Source organism: Cherax quadricarinatus, chromosome 17 (genome assembly GCF_038502225.1).
Source record: "Cherax quadricarinatus isolate ZL_2023a chromosome 17, ASM3850222v1, whole genome shotgun sequence".
Taxonomy (NCBI): domain Eukaryota; kingdom Metazoa; phylum Arthropoda; class Malacostraca; order Decapoda; family Parastacidae; genus Cherax; species Cherax quadricarinatus.
Genome location: NC_091308.1, coordinates 48,605,318 through 48,631,006, shown reverse-complemented (window position 1 = coordinate 48,631,006; position 25,689 = coordinate 48,605,318). Strand labels below are relative to the sequence as shown.

The window sequence follows — 25,689 nt, the reverse complement described above, 5'->3', positions numbered from 1 at the left end:
CAAATAATGTAAACCTTTAAAAAAAACAACTATACACAAGTCAGTTGGCCTTAATTGAGGAATAAGCTCATTTTGTGACATTATTATTATTTAAGGACTCCAACCAGTGAGTTGAGCAACAATGTAGTCGCTCACCTCTTGTTATGAAAGGACTCTAGCCAGTGAATCAAGCAATAGTATAGTTGCTCACCTCTTGTTTAATGTTTACAATAAAAGCTGTATAGCCCTTGTGGCTTAGCGCTTCTTTTTGATTATAATAATAATACAATAAAAGCAGTACTCAGAGGAATATGAGAGAATCACAAAATTAGATGTAGAGAAAAGTATTCTTTACTCAAGGAATGTGGGAGTTGAGGACAGCAGAACTACAGCACCACAACATAAATATTTCAACTAAAGTTGCATCACGAATGAATACAGGCAAGATGATGAGGTAAAAGATGAAGCTTCACACATAACAATGAGGTGAGTACATCTGGCATTACACTGAACATTACGTTGAGAATGGGACACTACTTACACAAGTTTCACAGAAACAATCAGTCATACTCAACATCAATGTAAAGTGCACTGTACAGACCATATCTGCTCCCTATGACAACACAGCCCATTCATAAGTTAACTGGCCAACTCTGTCTTGCTAATAACACCAAGTACACTTCATAAAATCCAATACACAACTGACCAGTTATCAATCATAACAGTAAAACAAATTGACACTGTTTGCCAAGATCTTGATGAGGAGACTTTTTACACATATTAATTACAAAGACAAGTTTGGCATGTAAAGTATGGAAGATAGCTTTTGTTGGGTAAAAGGACACAATTGTAACTAATGTGACATTATATTGTGGCAATGTTTCGCTCTCCAGGAGCTTTATCGAGCTCCTGGATAGCGAAACGTTGCCACAATTAAGTGTCACATTAGTTGCACGTGTGTCTTTTTACCTAACACATTGTCGGTAATTCTACCAACATTAATACAAGATAGCTTTTGTCTTGTATTCACCATGCACATTCTTAACTAGCTGAGACTCTGCTCTACACCTCCATGTGCAGGTTTCCACTGTACCTGACACTTAAGTCAATGTAGTTCAAGACACTGTGATTCAACAATGATGGCAACATACAGACAGTTACATTATAAATCATATGTGCGTACAAACATTGCACCAGATACACATACACTGTATTCTTGTGATGAACTGGAGGTACTCCAAATGAGCTACACATTACTAAATATTCATAAACACAGTCTTGTACCTGATCTGGCAGTTCCAGTTGTACTGTATGCACAGAACAACCTTGTATTACTTCTGCATTTCACTGATAATTTCACAATACTGAGCAACCAAATGATTCTGCATAGTGTAAAACTTGTAAATGATATATTTTAAATTACTGGAAAGCCTAAAAAATCAAAAATATGTAAATTTTGCAACATACATGACACCCCTATACAGGACCAGGTAGAGATTACACACAGACAACATAACCTCACTCACATGCCTCAACATGACTAGCCAATAATATTCACTTCCTTGTATAGGAGACAAAATATCCTCACTGACACTTACATGCACCATTAATGCCTCACTTTTATCCACTTGCATGCATTTCACACTTCACACCAACATTCACTTGATCACTTCATTCAAACTTCTATACATTTATTCCTGTATATATTTAAGTAAATTATCTGGTAGTGCATTTCCCAAACATCACCAGGCAATCCAACTTGATCTTTGAATAAACCAGCTAGGCTCGTATCTATTGTTTAGTTGATGTCTATACCTGTACAGTATGTCACAAACGTATGACATACAGTACCAATCAGCATCAAATAACACAGCAATCAATGTACATATATAAACATCTCTGTTCAGTATAATATATCTTAGGAGCTGTATGATCCCTATGGGTTTAGCACTCCCCACTGAATGTAATAATAATAATATATCCTGACTCACAGCCCTGTACTATACTAGGCAGTTTCAACCATTCTAGGCCGAGTTGTTTAACACTTAAGTAAAGCCAGCATCAAGCATCACAATAACAGATCATGACAAACTATATCACTGTCCATCAATTTATAGCCACTATCGACTAGAGGTTCCGAGAAGGTGATTCTTTTGACACTGCCTTCATGTCTCAGTTTTTTGTTATTTCACTAACATTTTCATATTTTACTAAAATCAGCTTTTACATCAGTAGTGAGTGAAACATACACAAACTGAGAAGTTGTTTGTCAGTACAAATGACAAGGCAGATGATAAGTGATCCTCACTAGGATCAGTCCAGCTCAGGACACTTGCTGTCCAGTATTGTACCCGAGGATCAGGGAATAGCCCAGGACACTTGCAGTTTACTACTGTGCCCAAAGATCAGGGATCTGCTTGGGACACTTGCAGTCTACTACTGTGCCCGAGGATCAGGGACCAGCACGGGACACTGGCAGTCTACTACTACGCCTGGGGATCAGGGATCAGCTCGGGACACTTGCAGTCTACATATTGTGCCCAAAGATCAGGGATCAGCTTGGGACACTTGCAGTCTACTACTGTGCCCAAGCCTCATAACAAGCAACAGCGTGCAGCTTTGTGTATAATAATAAATCACCGGATTTATCTGTCCTTAGTATACACACCTTAGGCCAATCAACATCAGCTGTATGAGTCAACAGTAGAGGGAATTAACTACTATTGTAGGGTTGGGTAAAGATGAGGCTGGGGCACAATTAACAACCACTGGTCATCCTGCTCCTGGGGCACAAACAACCACCACTGGTTCTGCTATCACTGGTTGTCCTGCTCCTGGGGCACAAACAACCACCACTGGTTCTACTATGACTGGATGCCCTGCTCCTGGGGCACAATCAACCACCACTGGTTCTGCTATCATTGGTCACCCTGCACCTGGGACACAAACAACCACCACTAGTTCTGCTATGACTGGATGCCCTGCTCCTGGGGCACAAACAACCACCGCTGGTTCTGCCATCACTGGTGGCCCTGCTCCTGGGGCACAAACAAATCACTGGTTCTGCTATCACTGGTTGCCCTGCTCCTGGGGCACAAATAACCACCACTGGTTCTGCTATCACTAGTTGCCCAGTTCCTGGGGCACAAACAACAACCACTGATTCTGTTATCACTGGTCACCCTGCCCCACTTCTTTGGATTCATTAAACAAGTCTAGCTTCAGCATCCTTAGCTGTGGGGGCCTCATATCAAGATTTATTGATATCTGTTCGATCTGTTCCAGTTGAAAGAAGACTGCGAAATTCCTGATCTAATAACTGTCTTGCCTGAAAAAAAAAAAATCCTGTATTAATATGAAGAATTTTAAAAACCTAACACAAATATTCAAAATAATTTAAAATTCTGATTTATGATAACAATAGGTTAGATCATAATTACAAATGCACTCTTACTGCATTTACTAGTTTTAGAACTAGCTTCTGAGGATATTCTGAGACTTCTGGAGGAATAGCAACCAGGTAGCAATATATACTGTACTAAATTCACCACACTGTTACTCTGACCACACAATGCCTTGTTTGATAAAAGTATAATGAAAGATATTTTTTTTAATTATATCAAAAAATGTGTTCAATATGGTATGCTGTAGGCCTCCTATTATTCCATCTAGTGCTTTTCTGCCAGTTCATGATTCACTTTTTTGTGTGTGTCTTATTTCCATGTTTTGCTGAACAGTGGCCAGCTTTCATGCCAGTGTGATATTTTTATCAGTCCAGTTTCTATCAATGAATTAGCTTTTCTCATCTAGTTGTTACTAAATGCTTCATACTATGTGTTTATTAATTTAATTCATGTATAGACAGCTCTCATTTGTTTGGTAAAGATTAGTCAGGAACCACAGGTTTAATATTTATGTTTTTGTTGAAGTTGAATTACTATTTTTTCCCCTTACTTTTAACCCTTTGACTGTTTTGGTCGTATACTATATACGTCTTACGAGCCAATGTGTTTGACGTATACATACTCAAAAATTCTAGCGGCTTCAGATAAAGCAGGAGAAAGCTGGTAGGCCCACATATGAGAGAATGGGTCACTGTGGTCAGTGTGCACCTTATAAAAAAAATCCTGCAGCACACAGTGCATAACGAGAAAAAAAACCTCCAACCATGTTTTTGGATTAAAACGCCGACTTTGTGGTGTATTTTCGTATAGTATTTATGGTTGTATTCTCGTTTTCTTGGTCTCATTTGATAGAATGGGAAATATATTATAGAAATAGAGGTGATTTTGATTGGTTTTACTATGAAAAGGACCTTGAAATGAGCTCAAAGTAGGGGAAATGTTTGATTTTTGCCAATGTTCAAGAGTAAACAAATTATGTCATTGTCCAATAAATGTCCAACTAGCCATTCTAATATGCAGTCATGAATAGGTTGACATTATTTATACAATTATTACAACACTGAAGTAGTCTGCATAACAGTAAATCTTCTATTTTTTGTTTGAATAAAAATTCAAAAGAGAAAGCAAGAGTAATATCAGAAGGGCCTGGAGACGTGACTGATGAACAAAGAAAATGTTATTTTAGAGCCAGGAATGTCTGCACTGTTCATTCTGGACCCTGTTTTGAAATTGGCATTTTTTTAACTGGTCAAATTGCAAATTTCTGACCACGTCATTATTGGGTAGTTGAAATTGGTAAATAGGCAGTTTCTTGTACTCAATCGATAGAACAAATAGAGTTCTAAAGAAGTAGCTATGAGTTTGATTGACTGGAACAATGGAATTAGCTGAAAATAGGGCTCAAAATGGGCAAAATCGTCGATTTGTAAATATCGCTGAGGTTGCTAACTTCATGAGAGCGTAATTCTGTAAGTTTTCCATCAAATTTCGTTCTTTTGGCGTCATTACCATCAGGAAAAGATTCTCTGTCATTTCATAAGAAAAATTTTTTTTTTTTTTTCAAAAATTTTTCAACATCAGGAGACACCTCGGAATTTGGGGTTGTGACAGTCAAAGGGTTAATTCAACCATATGCACTCATACTTTGTGTATGATCACTCTAATGTATGTATAAAGAGCTCACATTTATTTGGCAGACATGATCAAGAACCAGATTTAACAGATGAAGATCACAAATGACCAGGAAAAAATGTTAAACGCACAAGGTCTAAAGAGACACTAATGAATAAAAAATATACTGAAAATTGGATTTGGCAGCAAACAGGCACATACTGCTACTGCAAAAGTTGTCTTCAGCAACAACTGCTGCAGCAAGAGCAGCTGCAACAAGAGCTGGAGCAGCAGCAGCTGCAGCAAAAGCAGCTGTAGCAGCAGCAGCAGTTGCTGATGGAATCAAGTCAGATGTATCTCTCTTCGCTGATTATGCAAATCTAATGTGAAATAAAGACGAGAGACACGCACCAACAACTCCAGGAGACAGGTATGAAATACGTACATGTAAATCCGACTGCCCACCCAAAACACTAACGCCATAAACACCACCACCACTTCTGCAGCTTCAACTGTAGCAGCAAGAGCAGCAACTGCAGTGGCAATAACTGCTGCAGCTGCTTATGCTGCTGCTGTAGTAGTGGTGGTGGTGTTTATGGTGTCAGTGTTTTGGGTAAGTGGTAGGATTTATACGTATTCCATACCTGTCTCCTGGCGCTGTTGGTACGTTTCTCTCTCTCATTTGTTCATCTTACATTAGATTTGCATCATCAGCATAGAGGTGATGGTGGAGGGGGAGGAGTGTATTTTAATACTATTTAATGTTGGTAATGTATTACTGTGTGCTATTTATCAGTTACACTTTATCACAGGTATGTATGTAAGCAAAAAAAATTTTGTTACCCAGGGCGAGTCTTGTAACGTGGATACGGGGGACTACTATAATAGTAATGCTGGAGGTGCTAACAAGAACAATTAGCATAAAAGTTTGGGTGTTTTTAAAAGAAAAATGTAAAAATTCTCTCCCCACTGACCCACTTTTTTTTATATTTGTCCAACTTTTTTTTTAACTCTGAAAATGTCAATCACCACTTGAAAAACTGCCTTTAATGTAAATTTATGTATAAATTTTAGGTCCTCCAAAAAGGTTGCAATTGATTTGGTTAGGCCTTCTCAGAGAAACTGCATCTGTGCCATAGATGAACAGTATAAAAATATTTGTGCTGTGAACAGGGCATTGTGGGAGCCAGCAAACATTACATTTGTTCATGAGGTCACACCATCAAGAATCTCTCACTCTAATGAGTATTAACTGCCTCCTTGAGGTGTATGGATGAACCTAATACAGTGGACCCTCACATACCGTTGGCATCACATAACGTTAAATCCGCATACCGATACATTTTATCACTTAAATTTTGCCTTGCATACCGTTAAAAAACTCGCTCAATGCTATTCGTCCGAGATGCTTCTAATGTGCGGCCTGAGCCAGCTTCACATGTTCCACCGGTGGCACTGTTTACAAGCCAGCCTCCGTGGTAACATCCAAGCATACAATCGGAACATTTCGTATTATTACAGCGTTTTTGGTGATTTCATCTGCAAAATAAGTGACCATGGGCCCCAAGAAAGCCTCTAGTGCTAACCCAGTGGTAAAAAGGGTGAGAAATACTATCATACCACAGTCAGCTGCTGCTGCACCACGGTCAGCTGTTGCTTGACCAGTCAGCTGTTGCTGGATCAGTCAGCTGCTGTTGCACCTCGATCAGTTGTTGCTGGACCAGTCAGCTGTTGCTGGATCAGTCAGCTGCTTCTGCACCACAATCAGCTGTTGTTGGACCAGTCAGCTGTTGCTGAATCAGTCAGCTACTGCTGCACCACAATCAGCTGTTGTTGGACCAGTCAGCTGTTGCTGAATCAGTCAGCTGCTGCTGCACCACGATCAGCTGTTGTTGGACCAGTCAGCTGTTGCTGGATCAGTCAGCTGCTGCTGCACCACGATCAGCTGTTGTTGGACCAGTCAGCTGTTGCTGAATCAGTCAGCTGCTGCTGCACCACGATCAGCTGTTGTTGGACCAGTCAGCTGTTGCTGAATCAGTCAGCTGCTGCTGCACCACGATCAGCTGTTGTTGGATCAGTCAGCTGCTGCTGCACCACGATCAGCTGTTGTTGGACCAGTCAGCTGTTGCTGAATCAGTCAGCTGCTGCTGTACCACGATCAGCTGTTGTTGGACAAGTCAGCTGTTGCTGGATCAGTCAGCTGCTGCTGCACCACGATCAGCTGTTGTTGGACCAGTCAGCTGTTGCTGAATCAGTCAGCTGCTGCTGAATCAGTCAGCTGCTGCTGCACCACGATCAGCTGTTGTTGGACCAGTCAGCTGTTGCTGAATCAGTCAGCTGCTGCTGCACCACGATCAGCTGTTGTTGGACCAGTCAGCTGCTGCTGCACCACGATCAGCTGTTGTTGGACCAGTCAGCTGTTGCTGGATCAGTCAGCTGCTTCTGCACCATGATCAGCTGTTGTTGGACCAGTCAGCTGTTGCTGAATCAGTCAGCTGCTGCTGCACCACGATCAGCTGTTGCTGGACCAGTCAGCTGTTGCTGGATCAGTTAGCTGCTGCTGCACCACAATCAGCTGTTGCTGGATCAGTCAGCTGCTTCTGCACCACGATCAGTTGTTGTTGGACCAGTCAGCTGTTGCTGAATCAGTCAACTGCTGCTGCACCACGATCAGCTGTAGCTGGATCAGTCAACTGCTGCTGCACCACGATCAGCTGTAGCTGGATCAGTCAGCTGTTGCTGGACCAGTCAGCTGTTGCTGGATCAGTCAACTGTTGCTGGACCAGTCAGCTGTTGCTGGATCAGTCAGCTGTTGCTGGATCAGTCAGCTGTTGCTGGACCAGTCAGCTGTTGCTGGATCAGTCAGCTGTTGCTGGACCAGTCAGCTGTTGCTGGATCAGTCAGATGTTGCTGGATCAGTCAGCTGTTGCTGGACCAGTCAGCTGTTGCTGGATCAGTCAGCTGCTGTTGCACCATCAGCTGTTTCTGAACATGACTCGTCCCGAACCTGTCCGTCCAGCCTGAGCGCCTGCCTTGCCGTCATTGTTTACAAGCCAGGGTGGCCTGTTGCATGCATACATTCGATACATTTTGTATTATTCCATTATTTATAGTGCTTGTAACTGCTAAATAAGCCACCATGGGCCCAAAGAAAGCTTCTAGTGCCACCCCTGTGGTAAAAAGGGTGATAAAAAATACTATCGTACAACAGTCAGCTGCTGCTGCACCATGGTCAGCTGATAAATTGGACCAGTCAGCTGCTGCTGCACCACAGCTGCTGCTGCACCATGGTCAGATGCACCACAGCTGTTGTTGTTGCTCCACCACCATCAGCTGTATTACTCGAAGATGTGGAGAGAGTGTTGTTGGTGTGGCTTAACGTGAAACAATTAACCCCGGAGGGTTAGCCACCCAGGATAACCCAAGAAAGTCAGTGCATCATCGAGGACTCTCTAACTTATTTCCATTGGGGTCCTTAATCTTGTCTCCCAGGATGCAACCCACACCAGTCGACTAACACCCAGGTGAACAGGGAAAAACGCCTGGAACTAGTGCTCATATTGGTGAATTTAAAGCCAGCAAAGGTTGGTTTGAGAGATTTAAGAATTGTAGTGGCATACACAGTGTGATAAGGCCTGTTCTGGAAGAAAATACCAAACAGGACCTACAGTACTCAGGAGGAAAAGGCACTCCCAGGACACAGTGTCTCATCAGTCATTGCTGCATCTTCAATAAAGGTAAGTGTCATTTATTCTTCATTTAGTAGAGTAGTACATGCACAATATATATTGAGCATGTACTACTCTACTATTGTCCATGTATCCTTCTCTTTGTGTGTAGGAAAATGTATATTTCATGTGGTAAATTTTTTTTTTTCATACTTTTGGGTGTCTTGCACGGATTAATTTGATTTCCATTATTTCTTATGGGGAAAATTCATTCGCATAACGATAATTTCGCATAACAATGAGCTCTCATGAATGGATTAATATCGTTATGCGGGGGCCCACTGTATAAAGATGGGTTGGGTATGGAGCTCTGAGTTTAGGACTAATTAACCCTCTGAGGGTCCAGACCCCTGATCTGAAACTTGTCCACAGGGTCCAAGAATTTTAATAATAATAATACTAATAATATTTTTATTAGGACATGATACATAGTTTTACTAAGTATTATAGTAGTTGGGTGTACATGTCGAAAGCCCCTTGTATGCAGAGCATTACGGGCAGGCTTAAAATTAATTTAAGACTATCTAAGCTATAATAACATTTACTGTAGACAATTTACAATGTCAAGTACAATTGAGTTATTTTAAACAATGAATTTGAACATTTAAATTTTGAAGCATTATAGTTTTACAATTTTTAACATTAGAGTTAGTAATATAACAGGTAGTAGGTTGGTAGACAGCAACCACCCAGGGAAGTACAGTGGACCCCCGGTTAACGATATTTTTTCACTCCAGAAGTATGTTCAGGTGCCAGTACTGACCGAATTTGTTCCCATAAGAAATATTGTGAAGTAGATTAGTCCATTTCAGACCCTCAAACATACACGTACAAACGCACTTACATAAATACACTTACATAATTGGTCACATTCGGAGGTAATCGTTATGCGGGGGTCCACTGTACTACCGTCCTGCCAGATGACTGTGAAACAGAAACCTGCAACTGTTTTACATGATGGTAGGATTGCTGGTGTCTTTTTCTGTATCATAAACATGCTAGATAACAGGGATATCTTGCTACTCCTACTTACACTTTGGTCACACTTCACAGACACGCACATGCATATATATATACACACAACTAGGTTTTTCTCCTTTTTCTAAATAGCTCTTGTCCTTCTTTATTTCTTCTATTGTCCATGGGGAAGTGGAAAAGAATCTTTCCTCCATAAGCCATGCGTGTCTTATGAGGCGACTAAAATGCTGGGAGCAATGGGCTAGTAACTCCTTCTCCTGTAAACATTTACTAAAAAAGAGAAGAAGAAAAACTTTATAAAACTGGGATGCTTGAATGTGCGTGGATGTAGTGCGGATGACAAGAAACAGATGATTGCTGATGTTATGAATGAAAAGAAGTTGGATGTCCTGGCCCTAAGCGAAACAAAGCTGAAGGGGGTAGGGGAGTTTCGGTGGGGAGAAATAAATGGGATTAAATCTGGAGTATCTGAGAGGGTTAGAGCTAAGGAAAGGGTAGCAATAATGTTGAAGGATCAGTTATGGAAGGAGAAAAGAGAATATGAATGTGTAAATTCAAGGATTATGTGGATTAAAGTAAAGGTTGGATGTGAAAAGTGGGTCATAATAAGCGTGTATGCACCTGGAGAAGAGAGGAATGTAGAGGAGAGAGAGAGAGAGAGAGAGAGATTTTGGGAGATGTTAAGTGAATGTATAGGAACCTTTGAACCAAGTGAGAGAGTAATTATGGTAGGAGACCTGAATGCTAAAGTAGGAGAAACTTTTAGAGAGGGTGTGGTAGGTAAGTTTGGGGTGCCAGGTGTAAATGATAATGGGAGTCCTTTGATTGAACTTTGTATAGAAAGGGGTTTAGTTATAGGTAATACATATTTTAAGAAAAAGAGGATAAATAAGTATACAAGATATGATGTAGGGCAAAATGACAGTAATTTGTTGGATTATGTATTGGTAGATAGAAGACTGTTGAGTAGACTTCAGGATGTACATGTTTATAGAGGGGCCACAGATATATCATATCACTTTTTAGTTGTAGCTACACTGAGAGTAAAAGGTAGATGGGATACAAGGAGAATAGAAGCATCAGGGAAGAGAGAGGTGAAGGTTTATAAACTAAAAGAGGAGGCAGTTAGAGTAAGATATAAACAGCTATTGGAGGATAGATGGGCTAATGAGAGCATAGGCAATGGGGTCGAGGAGGTATGGGGTAAGTTTAAAAATGTAGTGTTAGAGTGTTCAGCAGAAGTTTGTGGTTACAGGAAAGTGGGTGCGGGAGGGAAGAGGAGCGATTGGTGGAATGATGATGTAAAGAGAGTAGTATGGGAGAAAAAGTTAGCATATGAGAAGTTTTTACAAAGTTGAAGTGATGCAAGGAGGGAAGTGTATATGGAGAAAAAGAGAGAGGTTAAGAGAGTGGTGAAGCAATGTAAAAAGAGAGAAAATGAGAGAGTGGGTGAGATGTTATCAACAAATTTTGTTGAAAATAAGAAAAAGTTTTGGAGTGAGATTAAAGTTAAGGAAGCCTAGAGAACAAATGGATTTGTCAGTTAAAAATAGGAGAGGAGAGTTATTAAATGGAGAGCTAGAGGTATTGGGAAGATGGAGGGAATATTTTGAGGAATTGTTAAATGTTGATGAAGATAGGGAAGCTGTAATTTTGTGTATAGGGCAAGGAGGAATAACATCTTGTAGGAGTGAGGAAGAGCCAGTTGTGAGTGTGGGGGAAGTTCGTGAGGCAGTTGGTAAAATGAAAGGGGGGTAAAGCAGCCGGGATTGATGGGATAAAGATAGAAATGTTAAAAGCAGGTGGGGATATAGTTTTGGAGTGGTCGGTGTTATTATTTAATAAATCTATGGAAGAGGGTAAGGTTCCTAGGGATTGGCAGAAAGCATGCATAGTTCCTTTGTATAAAGGCAAAGGGGACAAAAGAGAGTGCAAAAATTATAGGGGGATAAGTCTGTTGAGTATACCTGGTAAAGTGCATGGTAGAGTTATTATTGAAAGAATTAAGAGTAAGATGGAGAATAGGATAGCAGATGAAAAAGGAGGCTTTAGGAAAGGTAGGGGGTGTATGGACCAGGTGTTTACAGTGAAACATATAAGTGACAGTATTTAGATAAGGCTAAAGAGGTTTTTGTGGCATTTATGGATTTGGAAAAGGCATATGACAGGGTGGATAGAGGGGCAATGTGGCAGATTTTGCAGGCGTATGGTATAGGAGGTAGGTTACTGAAAGCAGTGAAGAGTTTTTACGAGGATAGTGAGGCTCAAGTTAGAGAATGTAGGAAAGAGGGAGATTATTTCCCAGTAAAAGTAGGCCTTAGACAAGGATGTGTGATGTCACCGTGGTTGTTTAATATATTTATAGATGGGGTTGTAAGAGAAGTAAATGCGAGAGTCTTGGCAAGAGGCGTGGAGTTAAAAGATTAAGAATCACACATAAAGTGGGAGTTGTCACAGTTGCTCTTTCCTGATGACACTGTGCTCTTGGGAGATTCTGAAGAGAAGTTGCAGAGGTTGGTGGATGAATTTAGTAGGGTATGTAAAAGAAGAAAATTAAAAGTGAATACAGGAAAGAGTAAGGTTATGAGGATAACAAAAAGATTAGGTGATGAAAGACTGGATATCAGATTGCAGGGAGAGAGTATGGAGGAGGTGAATGTATTCAGATATTTGGGAGTGGACGTGTCAGCGGATGGATTTATGAAAGATGAGGTGAATCATAGAATTGATGAGGGGAAAAGGGTGAGCAGTGCACTTAGGAGTCTGTGGAGACAAAGAACTTTGTCCTTGGAGGCAAAGAGGGGAATGTATGAGAGTATAGTTTTACCAATGCTCTTATATGGGTGTGAAGCATGGGTGATGAATGTTGCAGCGAGGAGAAGGCTGGAGGCAGTAGAGATGTCATGTCTGAGGGCAATGTGTGGTGTGAATATGATGCAAAGAATTCATAGTTTGGAAGTTAGGAGGAGGTGTGGGATTGCCAAAACTGTTGTCCAGAGGGCTGAGGAAGGGTTGTTGAGGTGGTTCGGACATGTAGAGAGAATGGAGCGAAACAGAATGACTTCAAGAGTATCAGTCTGTAGTGGAATGAAGGCGGGGTAGGGGTCGGCCTAGGAAAGATTGGAGGGAGGGGGTAAAGGAAGTTTTGTGTGCGAGGGGCTTGGACTTCCAGCGGGCATGCGTGAGCGTGTTTGATAGGAGTGAATGGAGACAAATGGTTTTTAATACTTGACGTGCTGTTGGAGTGTGAGCAAAGTAACATTTATGAAGGGGTTCAGTGAAACCGGCAGGCCGGACTGGAGATGGGAAGTACAGTGCCTGCACTCTGAAGGAGGGGTGTTAATGTTGCAGTTTAAAAACTGTAGTGTAAAACACCCTTCTGGCAAGACAGTGATGGAGTGAATGATGGTGAAAGTTTTTCTTTTTAGGGCCACCCTGGCTTGGTGGGAATCGGCCATTGTGTTAATAATAATAATAATAATAATAATAATATAACAAAATGATCAATTTACCATATGTAGTCGTATGATTTAATAATCAGATCTAATCAAATCAAATCAATGATCTGTAGTGCTGTAACAGTTCATATAGTCATTAGATGGAGTTACAGTGCATTCAAGAGAATGGATTATTCTATTAGGTAATGCTATAAAAACACAGTTTGATAAGGTTTCTCTAATTATATAACTAGGTTATACATTTATGAGATATAAGTTATTCAATATTTGCATTAGGTTAGATATGAGAATTTATTGATCTGTGAGCATTTAATTATGGGGTCCTAAGGCTAGGAAAGTAACACAATGAGTAATGATATTTTGAGGCAGTAGAAAGTGATTTGTTAACTATGTAGGTAAAGTTAAATTAAATACTGTGTAATTAGTTTTGGGTGAGTAGGTAGTTTTTAAGAAGAGTCTTGAACTGATATACAGACAGTGTTTCTTTGGTATTAACCGGTAATGAATTCCAAATTTTTGGGCCTTTTATGTGCATTGAGTTTTTACATGTGTGAGATGGACACGGGGAACATCAAAGAGTGACCTGTGTCTTGTGTTATGGTTGTGTGTTCTGTTAAGGTTGGTAAGGAGGAGGAGGAGGAGAGGGTTTATATCTGAGTTTAATGTTCTATGTATGTAGTAGGCACAGTAATAAGTATGGATGTTTTGTACAGTGAGTAAGTTTAGACTTTTGAATACGTATTGGTGGAGTGTGCTGTCTGGAGTGGGAATTTGTTATCATTCTGACTGCAGCCTTTTGCTGGGTAATTGCCCTGCTAACCCAAACACTGCCTCCGCTGCCAGACAACCACTTAACCCTAGCTCCGAGAAAACAAGCCTTCTCCTCCATTGCTACACAGTATCTACTTCAGTGATACTATGAAAGGATATCGCAGAAGAAACAACATCAGTAATAAAAGAATAACAGCAAGGACCCTAGAACTCAACTTGTCTACCCAGCAGGACGCTGGTGTATCATCAACCCCCCTCACCACCGCCACCCAGGGAACAACAACAACAAACATGGCTGACTCCTCCTCCAACTCCACTCCCTTCAAAGGATTCACCCATGATAACTCAGGTATGATTATTCCTGACAATATCAAGGACTACATCGTTGCTCTAGAAAACGAAATCAAAGATATCAAAGCAACACTCGAGCGATGAGAATCCAAGATAATCAACCTCGAGAACAAGATCCAAAACCTTGAAGAGAAGATTACATTGGGAAGTGTTGACACAGAAAATACTCTGAAAGCAGCTATAGCCAGTCACACTGAACAAATAACAACAATAAATATGAAGGTTGAAGAAGCAATCAAGGACTGGAATCAGAACATGCACACTCGACTAAATGAATACCTTGATTTCCAAGACGACAAAACTGAACAAGATAAGTTGTCTGATGCAGTTATAATAAACAGTCCACACATTCCTAGTGACATAACCCAAGCACAGTGCAAAGAAACTGCTATCAGGATAATACAGAACCACGTACAAGTCATCGTGCAAAACAATGAAATCAAAGAAACACATTTGCTAGGAAAACCAGGAAGTAAACACAGTATAATGATCCGACTTCATTCATACGATAAAAGAAAGGGCCTAATTAAATCAGCAATTACAATGAAAAATGGAGTGTACATCAACGAGTGTCTAACAAGAAAACGTCAAAACCTTCTGTTCAGGCTGAGAAAACTTAAACAGGAAAACAAAATACAACAGTATTTCACGCGAAATGGGAAAATACTAGTAAGGAAAACATCAACAGGACAACAATATACTATCTCAAACGAACACGATTTCTCTACCTTCCTTAGAAAAGCTGACCTTAATACATATATACGTGTGGTGCATATAGTGTACGTTACTATTATATTGTGCATTATTATTTTTTTATTTTTCATCACTAGCTAATGCCAACTTCCTCCAATACTTTATACTTCTTTCTTACTGCTATTAATTGCTCATAATTTTATGTTACAAGTCAAATCTTACTCCAAATTAATATTATTCATTGTTCTTACCTGTCCATTTAATTTTGTTTACCACTACTTTTTTTTTTTAGTCACTTTTTATTGTGTGTGCAATTAGTGTATATTCCAATTACTTTTTTTGCAAGTACCAAAACTATCTTTTGCTAGCTAGTACCAACTACCTCATATTTTTTTACTTTTTATTGTGCAATAACCTGCTCAACTTATTTAATATTACAAATCAGATCTTACTCCTAAACCAATATTATTTCATAGTGACTATCTGTCCATTTAACCTTTTGACTGTCGAAAGGCCCAATCCTGAAGTGTCTCCTGGTGTCGCAAAATATTCGAAAAAAAAAATTGTTTTTTCTTATGAAAATGTTAAGATTATTTTTCTGACTGTTTTAGTCCCCAGAAAAAATTTTTCCCATCAGTACTTACCCAGATATAAAGGGATGAAGTTTGCAGAAAATGAGCCGCGTATGGCAACAGCGGCGACTGCCGCTCACCCGGTAAACTTTAGTTTACTTGTATTTGAAGGTTTGTTGTTTTTTTCACTATTTTATTTTTTCACATAACTTATGTGGCCTGTGAGACCAAAGTAAGGTGCAATGTACATATATACACTCGTTGTATACAACACAATAAGCACACAAACATAATTATCAATATATTGTTTACAAAACTTGTTTACAAAAACAAACAATACAAAAAATTGTTTATTACTATTGCTCTATAATATATATACCAATATACAGTCACTGAACATATTCCTAGAAGTTCTGCAGCTTGTGGAACTCTGTGAAACATGTCATACACAGTGGTGTTTTACACTCACACATAAAACATGGTGTCATACACAGTGGTGTTTTACACTCACACATAAAACATGGTGTCATACACAGTGGTGTTTTACACTCTCACACATAAAACATGGTGTCATACACAATGGTGTTTTACACTCTCACACATAAAACATGGTGTCATACACAGTGGTGTTTTACACTCACACATAAAACATGGTGTCATACACAGTGGTGTTTTACACTCTCACACAAAACATGGTGTCATACACAGTGGTGTTTTACACTCTCACACATAAAACATGGTGTCATACACAATGGTGTTTTACACTCTCACACATAAAACATGGTGTCATACACAGTGGTGTTTTACACTCTCACACATAAAACATGGTGTCATACACAGTGGTGTTTTACACTCTCACACATAAAACATGGTGTCATACACAGTGGTGTTTTACACTCTCACACATAAAACATGGTGTCATACACAGTGGTGTTTTACACTCTCACACATAAAACATGGTGTCATACACAGTGGTGTTTTACACTCCTCACACCAAAACCAATGTGTGTGCATTTTTGTGGAAGTTTTTTTTTTATGTGCAAAGACAAAACACCTCGTCTGAGCAGTTTTCTTCAAAGTATTAGCAGGCAGTTGTGTTATGTAGTTATCCTAGGTAAATGGTTGTGTGTCATCATTCCTTCCTTCCTTCCTTCCTAATTTCCTTCATTCCTTTCCTACCTGGAGGGCATTCCACCTCTCTTCCTACATTCCTTCATCTGTCCTTCCTTACTTTTTTCCTTCCTTTCATCTAGTGCTTCCTTCATTCCTGCCTTCCCTTCTTGCTTCTGGTTTCTATAATATGTATACACATATATAGTCACTAGATACTTTCATAAAACTGCTATTATCACCAATCAGCAAGCTTGTCTTGGGTGCGAGTGTGTGGCTTATAATTGTTTTGAGTCAGGAGTCGGCAGCTGTCAAAATGACATATTGTCTCATTACTCACTCCCCCTACCGCCTGTCAAAACAATGGGGTAGGATGCTGCTTCCCCCTCCATTCTATCTAATTATCTTTCTCCCTCATTCTATCTCTTTCAATCTGTCTCTCTCTTTCTCTCTGTCTGTCTATCTCTGTCTCACAGGTACACATAAATACAAGTATACATAGTGTAAATTACCTAGGATAACCCAAAAAATCCAGACAAAGTGCTATACTCTGCTTGAAGATGTGAGTAAACGTGATGATGACACAGTCTTGTGGCTCTCTGAGACAGAGCTAGACGGATAGACAGGGAGCTTGGCAGACAGACAAATAGACAGACAGACAAATGTTTGTTCGTCGTCGTCTCCTCCTCCTCCTCCTCCTCCTCCTTCTTCTCCTCCTCCTCCTTCTCCTTCTCCTCCTCCTTCTCCTCCTCCTTCTCCTTCTCCTCCTCCTCCTTCTTCTCCTTCTCCTTCTCCTCCTCCTCCTCCTTCTCCTCCTCCCTCTTCTCCTTCTCCTCTTCCTTCTTCTCCTTCTCCTCCTCCCTCTTCTCCTTCTCCTCTTCCTTCTTCTCCTTCTCCTCCTCCTTCTTCTCCTTCTCCTCCTTCTCCTTCTCCTCCTCCTCCTTCTCCTTCTCCTCCTCCTTCTCCTCCTCCTGGCTCTTGACAGATGGACAGCTGCCCCCCTCCCTCCACCCTCGTTTACGCTCATCAAAGGTCAGCTCTTATCAGATGTTATCTCCCCTTATCTTGTCACTGTCATGGGGTGAACTGTTTTCATGCCTCAAGGGAACATATTATTATTATTAGGTATTATTATTATTATTATTATTCCTCTTCTTCCTATTCTTCCTCCTCTTCTTCTTCTTCTTCTTCCTTCCTCCTCCTTCCTCCTTCCTCCTCCTCCCTCCTTCCTCCACCTCCCTCCTTCCTCCTCCTCCTCCCTCCCTCCTCCTCCTCCTCCTCCTCCTCTTCTTCTTCCTCCTCCTCCTCCTCCATTGCTTTTGGTCTCAAACTCCTCGAAATCATGAAATTGATCTTCAATGACACTTCCATCTGTGTTAGAGCATCACTTGGGAAGAGAAGAGTCCCAGATTTGCTGGGGAGTCACATATTTCTTACCGCTAGACATGCTGAAAAAGGACGACTGAAATGGTATTCCCACAGTGCACCACTGGCTCCCCGATTTTTTTTATATGGTGCACACTGACCATGGAGACCCATTCTCTCACATGTGGGCCTACCAGCTTTCTCCTGTTTTATTTGAAGCCGCTAGAATTTATGCTTATAGATACGTCAAACACGGTATCTCCTATGACTATATATACGACCGCGACAGTCAAAGGGTTAACTTTGTTTACCATTACTTAATATAGTCCCTTATATATTTTCTCCTTTATTTTAGCTTTATATAACTACCCTAGTTCATATATTCACAATTGTTAAAATAATCAAGGTGCTATTCTCAGGTGCTAAAGTGTAATAAGTTCACAATTTTGCCATTATATTCCAAAGCTCATTTATTTGATTACCACTTTATTGTTCACCACAACTTATATTAGTCCCTTTTATATTGTTTTCCCTAATTCTAACTTTAAAGAATTACCTTTAAAGTACTACCTACTATCATATTCCCAAGCTCCATTATTTGATCATCACTTTATTTGTTCACCACAAATTATTTTAGTCCCTTTTATATTGTCTCCTTTATTTTAGCTTTAAAAAACTACCTTAGCTCATTATTTTTACATTTGTTAAATAATTCAGGTGCTATTTTTTAGCTTTAGACTATTTACTTTGTTTTATACTTAATTCTAACTATAGATTCACTACAAATCTTATGATTACAAGCATTGATTCTGATACCAACCTCTTATTTAATGACTTAAATGAATCAAACAGTTACTGTAATTACTACACAGCAGAACAATCAAAGGCACTTCTTAGAGCCAACAACAACATAACTGTCTTTAACTACAATATCAGATCTTTAAGCAAGCATTACGATGACCTCATAGCATTACTAAATTCCTTGCATGCCAATATGTCCATCATTACTCTCACCAAAACCTGGCTAAAGCCTGATACTACAGATGTCTATGCCATTCCTGGTTACACAGCCATACACAACTGTAGGCCAGACCAACAAGGGGGTGGCACAGCTATATACTACTCAGACCAACTAGAATGTATCACTAATACTTGCACAAGGGATGAACATGGGGAATATATAATAGCTAAATTCAAATCCAAATACCTACAAAAACCTCTCATATTGATAAACATCTACAGAGTTCCACAGCCAAACATTAGCCAATTTAGTCAAAACCTAGGAAGTATGATAACTGATGCACGCATGAACAAAGATCACTTACTACTCTCAGGTGACTTCAATATAAATCTCCTGCAAGACCAGGACCCACACGTTACTGAATTCACAAACACAATGAGTAACTGCATGTTGCTACCAACAGTAACAAAACCTACAAGAGTTACAGAGACTAGTGTTTCCCTACTTGACCACATCTGGACCAACACCATATCCCCTTTAAAATCAGGCATAATTACAGATAATACCACAGACCACTACCCTACTTTCCTCATAACAACTCTTGGTAAATTACCCCAAGACACTACCAAAGTCACCTTCAGACTTCACAATGAGACAGCCATTAATAACTTCACAACAGCAGTAACAAACATTGACTGGCACACTGAGCTAGAAATCTATACAGATATTGACGAATGTATTAATAATTTTCTAAAAATGACCCAATACCTCTATAACAAGCACTGCCCTAAAAGAACTAAACAGATGACAGCTAAGAGACTAAACAGTCCCTGGCTAACACCCAGCATTCTCAAATCCATAAATACAAAACACCGATATGAAAAACAGTACAGAATGGGTCACATAACCAGAGACCAAACAAAACGTTACTCGTCAATCCTAACCAGCCTGATAAGAAGGGCAAAAAAATTGTATTATGAGAACAGATTATCCAACTTACTAGGTGATATTAAAAAGACCTGGAAAACCCTATCAGAAATTCTAGGAATAAAAAAGATATCACGAAATAGTGAAATAAAATTAGCAAAATCAGATGAACCCCAACTCCCACCAACAGAAACAGCAAACAGACTCAATGATTTCTTCTCCACTATAGGACAAAACCTTGTCAATAAAATCCCAAGCTCAGATACCCCACCAAATGACTACCTCACTGGCAACTACCCGAACACACTGTTCCTAGCTCCGACTAACCCATACGAAGTCTCCCTTATTATCAATGCACTAAAAAACAAGACAGGAGATTTAAATACCTTACCACCCTTTATATACAAAAAAGTATCAAAAGTGCTATCATCAATCATTGCAACACTCTTTAAGAAATCCATTGAATCCTCCACCTTCCCTACAGTTCTCAAAATAGCAAGGATCACCCGGATCCATAAAGGAGGAGACCAAACAGAGTTGAATAACTATAGGCCAATATCCAACTTACACCCTCTCTCAAAAATCTTCGATAGGGGTAAATAAGTGAGTGATATAGGGCCAGGAGGGCTGACTGTGGAACATAGTTCCGTATCTTCAATAGTATGCCTACGGTCTTGGAGACTTTCCAAGAAAGTTGTTGTATATGTGTCTGAAATTTGAGTCTGTTATCAAGGTGGATTCCTAAGAATTTTCCCTCTGTGAGCTTTGTGATAGGTGATCCATTTATCATTATGTTAAGGGGAACATTTGTAGCTCTGTTCCCAAACTGAATGAAATAAGTTTTGTCAATATTGAGAGTAAATGTGTTAATCATCATCCAGGTAGATATTTTCTGTAATTCAGTGTTTACAGTATTGGCTAGTATGACTGGGCTCGGGTGAGAGCAGATGTATGTAGTGTCATCTGCAAATAGTGTGGGTTTGAGTAGTTGTGATGCATTTGGTAGGTCGTTTATGTAAATGAGAAAGAGAAGTGGGCCAAGGACACTTCCCTGTGGGACACCAACTGTAATTGGTTGTGTGGAAGAGTTAGCTCCATACGTGTACACATATTGACTTCTGTTGCTAAGGTATGACTTTACGTAGTTGAGGGAGTGCCCTCTTATACCATAATGTGATAATTTTATGTGTAACAAATTATGGTCAACTGTATTAAAAGCTTTATGTAGATCAATGAAGATTCCCAGTGGGACTTCTTTTTTCTTGAGTGCTGTGTATATTTGTTCTAGCATGTGTATAATAGCATCATTCGTGTTTTTATTAGGCCTGAACCCACACTCACAGGGGTTGAGTATGTTGTGGGAGACGAGGTAGGAATAGATCTGCCTATCAATTAATTTTTCAAAGATATTAGAGAGAAGGGGTAAGTTAGATATTGGTCTATAGTTATTCAGGTCTGTTTGATCTCCTCCTTTATGTATTGGGGTGACCCTCGCTATTTTGAGAATTGTGGGAAGGTAGAGGATTCGATGGATTTGTTAAAGAGTGTTGCAATAATTGGTGACAGCACTTGAGAAGCTTTTTTGTATATAAAGGGTGGTAAGTTATTTAAATGTCCTGCCTTGTTTTTTTAGCTTGTTGATAATAAGTAATACTTTTGGTGGGTTGGTCAGAGCTAGGAATAGTGTGTTCGGGTAGGTGCCAGTGAGGTAGTCGTTAGGTGGGGTGTTTGAGCTTGGGATTTTGCTCACTGAGTTTTTTTCTATGGTGGAGAAGAAAACATTGAGCCTGTTTGCTGTTTCAGTCAGTGGAAGTAGGGGTTCATCTGGTTTTGTTAGTTTGATTGTTCTGTTTCCTGGTAATTTTATAGTTCCTAGAATTTTAGATAGAGTTTTCCAGGTCTTTTTCATATCACCTTTTAAGTTAAGTAATCTGTTCTCATAATACAATTTTTTTGCCCTTCTTATCAGGCTGGTTAGGACTGACGAGTAACGTCTTGTTTGGTCTCTGGTTATTTGGCCCATTCTGTACTGTTTTTCATACTGGTGTTTTATATTTATGGGTTTGAGGATGCTGGGTGTTAGCCAGGGACTGTTCAATCTCTTAGCTGTGATCTGTTTAGTTTTTTAGGGCAATGCATGTTATAGAGGTATTGGGTCTTTTTTAGAAAATTATTAATACATTTGTCGGTATCTGTATAGATTTCTAGTTCGGTTTGGCAGTCGATGTTGGTCATTGCTGTTGTGAAGTTATTAATGGCTGTCTCATTATGAAGTCTGAAGGTAACTTTTGTAGTGTCTTGGGGTAATTTACCTAGATTGGCTATGAGAAAGGTAGGGTAGTGGTCTGTGGTGTTATCTGTGATTATGCCTGATTTTAACCCTTTGACTGTCGCAAGCCCCTTTCTGAAACTGTCATTCTATGTCGCAGAACTTTTTGAAAAAAAAAAAAAAAAAAAAAAATCATGAAATGATAGAGAATCTTTTCCTGATGGTAATGACACCAAAAGTACGAAATTTGGTCGAAAACTCACGGAATTATGCTCCCGCGAAGTTAGCGGTCTCGGCGACATATACGCATCATCAATTTTGCCAACTTTGAGCCCTGTTTTTGGCCAATTCCGTTGTTCCAGTTGATCAACTCATAGATATTTCTTTAGAACTCCATTTTTTCTATCAGTTGAGTACAAGAAACCTCCCATTTACCGATTTGAACTACCGAATAAAGTGGTCAGAAATTGGCAATTTGGCCAATTTCATGCAAATTAAAAAAGATGCCAATTTCAAAATAGGGTCCAGAATAAACAATGTAGACATTCTTGGCAATAAAATAACATATCCTCTGTTCATTAGTCATGCCTCTAGGCCCCTCTTATATTACTATTGCTTTCTATTTTAATTTTTTATTCATACAAAAAAAATACAAAATTTACTGTTATGCAGACTAATGCATTATTGTAAAAATGGTGTAAATAATATCAGTGCACTAGTAAAAGAATATTAGACTCCCTAGTTGACGTGTATTGGATATGTGGTGTAATTTGCTTACTCCTGAACATTGGTAAAAATCGAACATTTCTGCTACTTTGAGCTCAATTTCAAGGTCGTTTTCATTGTGAAAGTAATGAAAATCATCTCTATTTCTGTAATATGTTTGTTTTCCATTTTATCACCTGAGACCATGAAAACGAGAATACAACGATAAATACTATATGAAAATACACCTCAAAGTCGGCGTTTTAATCCAAAGAAACGGTCAGTTTTTTTTTTCTCATTATGCACTGCGTGCTGCAGGATTTTTTTTATGTGGTGCACACTGACCACACAGACCCATTCTCTCACATGTGGGCCTACCAGCTTTCTCCTGCTTGATCTGAAGCCACTAGAATTTACACGTATAAATATGTCAGAAACAGTGGCGCGTAAGATGTATATATACGACGTAAACAGTCAAAGGGTTAAAGGGGATATGGTGTTGGTCCAGATGTGGTCTAATAAGGAAAAACTAGTCTCCAAGATTCTTGTAGGTTTAGTTACTGTTGGCAGCAGTAAGCAGTTGCTCACTGTGTTTGTGAATTCAGTTACTTGTGGGTCATGGTCTTGCAGATTTATATTGAAGTCTCCTGTGAGTCGTAAGTGGTCTTTGTTCATGTGTGCATCAGTTATAACTCTTCCTAGTTTTTCACTAAATTGGTTAATGTTTGACTGTGGCACTCTATAGATGTTTATCACTGTGAGAGGTTTTTGCATGTGTTTGGATTTAAATTTAGCTATGATATATTCCCCATATTCATCCCTTGTGCAAGTATTAGTGATACATTCAAGTTGGTCTGAGTAGTATATAGCTGTGCTACCCCCTTGCTGGTCTGGCCTACAGTTGTGTATGGCTGTGTAACCAGGAATGGCAAAGACATCTGTAGCATCAGGCTTTAGCCAGGTTTTGGTGAGAGTGATGATAGACATATTGGCATGCAGGGAATTTAGTAGTGCTGTGAGGTCATTGTAGTGTTTGCTTAAAGATCTAATATTGTAGTTAAAAACAGTTATGTTGTTGTTGGCTCTGACAAGTGCCTTTGCTTGTTCTGCTTTGTAATAATTACAGTTGCTGTTGGATTCATGTAAGTCATTTAGGAAAAGGTTGGTATCAGGATCAATGCTTGCAATCATAAGATTGAGAGTGATTCTATAACTAGACTTAAGAATAAAGCAATGTAAATATTCTAAGGCTAAAAAATAAAGGAGCTAGGGAATATAATAGCAAAATAATGAAGTATTACACTTTAGCACCTGAAATAGCACCTTAATTATTTTAACAAATGTGAATATATGAACTAAGGTATTTATTTAACCCTTTCAGGGTCCGTCCCGTAGATCTACGGCTTTACGTTCAGGGTCCAAACCGTAGATCTACGCCATGAGCTCAGCTCACTCTCATAAACTGTGAGTGGTACATTTGGGCCTAGATATGAGAGAATACATCTATGTGGTATGTGTGCACCACATAAAACACATCCTGCAGCACACTGTGTATAATGAGAGAAAAAAAATGAAATCATGATTTTTCGATTAAAACAGCAACTTTGCAGTGTTTTTTCGTATGTTTTTTATAGTTGTATTTGCGATTTCTTGGTCTCATTTGATAGAATGGAAGACATATTACAGAAATAGTGATGATTTTGATTGGTTTTAGCATTGGAAATGGCATGAAACTGAGCTCAAAGTAGCGGAAATGTTAAATTTTTGCCGATATTCAAGAGTAAACAAGCAACCTCACACGTCTAATACACGTCAGCTGGTGGGTCTAATATACATTCACAAATATGGTGATCATATTTATACAGTTATTACAGTATTGCATAACAGTAAATCTTCTATTTTTTGGTGTGAATAAAAATTCATTATGTGAATAAAAAATCAAAATGGAATTTATTTGTAAAGCCTCAAAACATAACTAATGAACAGAGGAAATGTTAGTTTAGTGCCAGGAATGCCTACATTGTTCATTCTGGACCCTCTTTTGAAATTGGAATATTTTGAACTTTGTGTTAAATTGGCCAAATTAACAATTTCCGATCACTTTATTTTGTAGTTGAAACAGTTGACTTGGCGATTTCTTGTGCTCAATCGATAGAATAGAAGTAATACTAGTGAAATAGCTAAGAATTTGGTTGATTGGAATAATGTAATTGGCCTAAAATGGGAGTCAAAGTCGGCAAAATCGCCGATTCGTAAATATCGCTGACACATCAAAATTCGCGAGAGCATAATTTCGTCAATTTTCCACCAAATTTCGTACTTTTTGTTTTATTACCTTCACAAAAAGATTCTCTACGATTTCATAAGAAAAAATAACAAATTTTTTTTTTGAAAATTCTTGGACACTGGTGCGTGACTCCAGATTTGGGCCTTGGACCCTGAAAGGGTTAAAGCTAAAATGAAGGAGCTAGTGAAATATAGTAACAAAGCAATGAAAGGAAAACAATTTAGCACCTGAATTAGTACATTAATTATTTTAACAAATGTGATATATGAACTATGGTAGTTATTTAACCCTTTCAGGGTCCGTCCCGTAGATCTACGGCTGGTCGGTGAGTGTCCAAACCATAGATCTACGCCAAAATTCTAGCGCCGTCAAATTTAGCGCGAAAGCGCTCATAGGCCTACATATGAGAGAATGGGTCTGCGCGGTGGGTGTGCGCCATAAACAAAAAATCTAGGCGCCTGCATAGCATTGTGGGAACGCCGGCTCAGTCACCCTTGTTCACCATGTCTCGTCGCAAGTC

At 39.3% G+C, this 25,689-nt stretch overlaps 1 long non-coding RNA gene across 1 annotated transcript in view; it reads right to left on the bottom strand.

The window, feature by feature from the left end:
* Positions 1-269: 269 nt before the first annotated feature.
* Positions 270-25,689, bottom strand: part of LOC138852833 (uncharacterized) — a 137,760-nt gene continuing 112,340 nt past the window's right edge. The window contains exon 3 of the long non-coding RNA XR_011392113.1: positions 270-3,307. This is a non-coding gene — a long non-coding RNA (uncharacterized lncRNA). The remainder of the gene's footprint in view (positions 3,308-25,689) is intronic.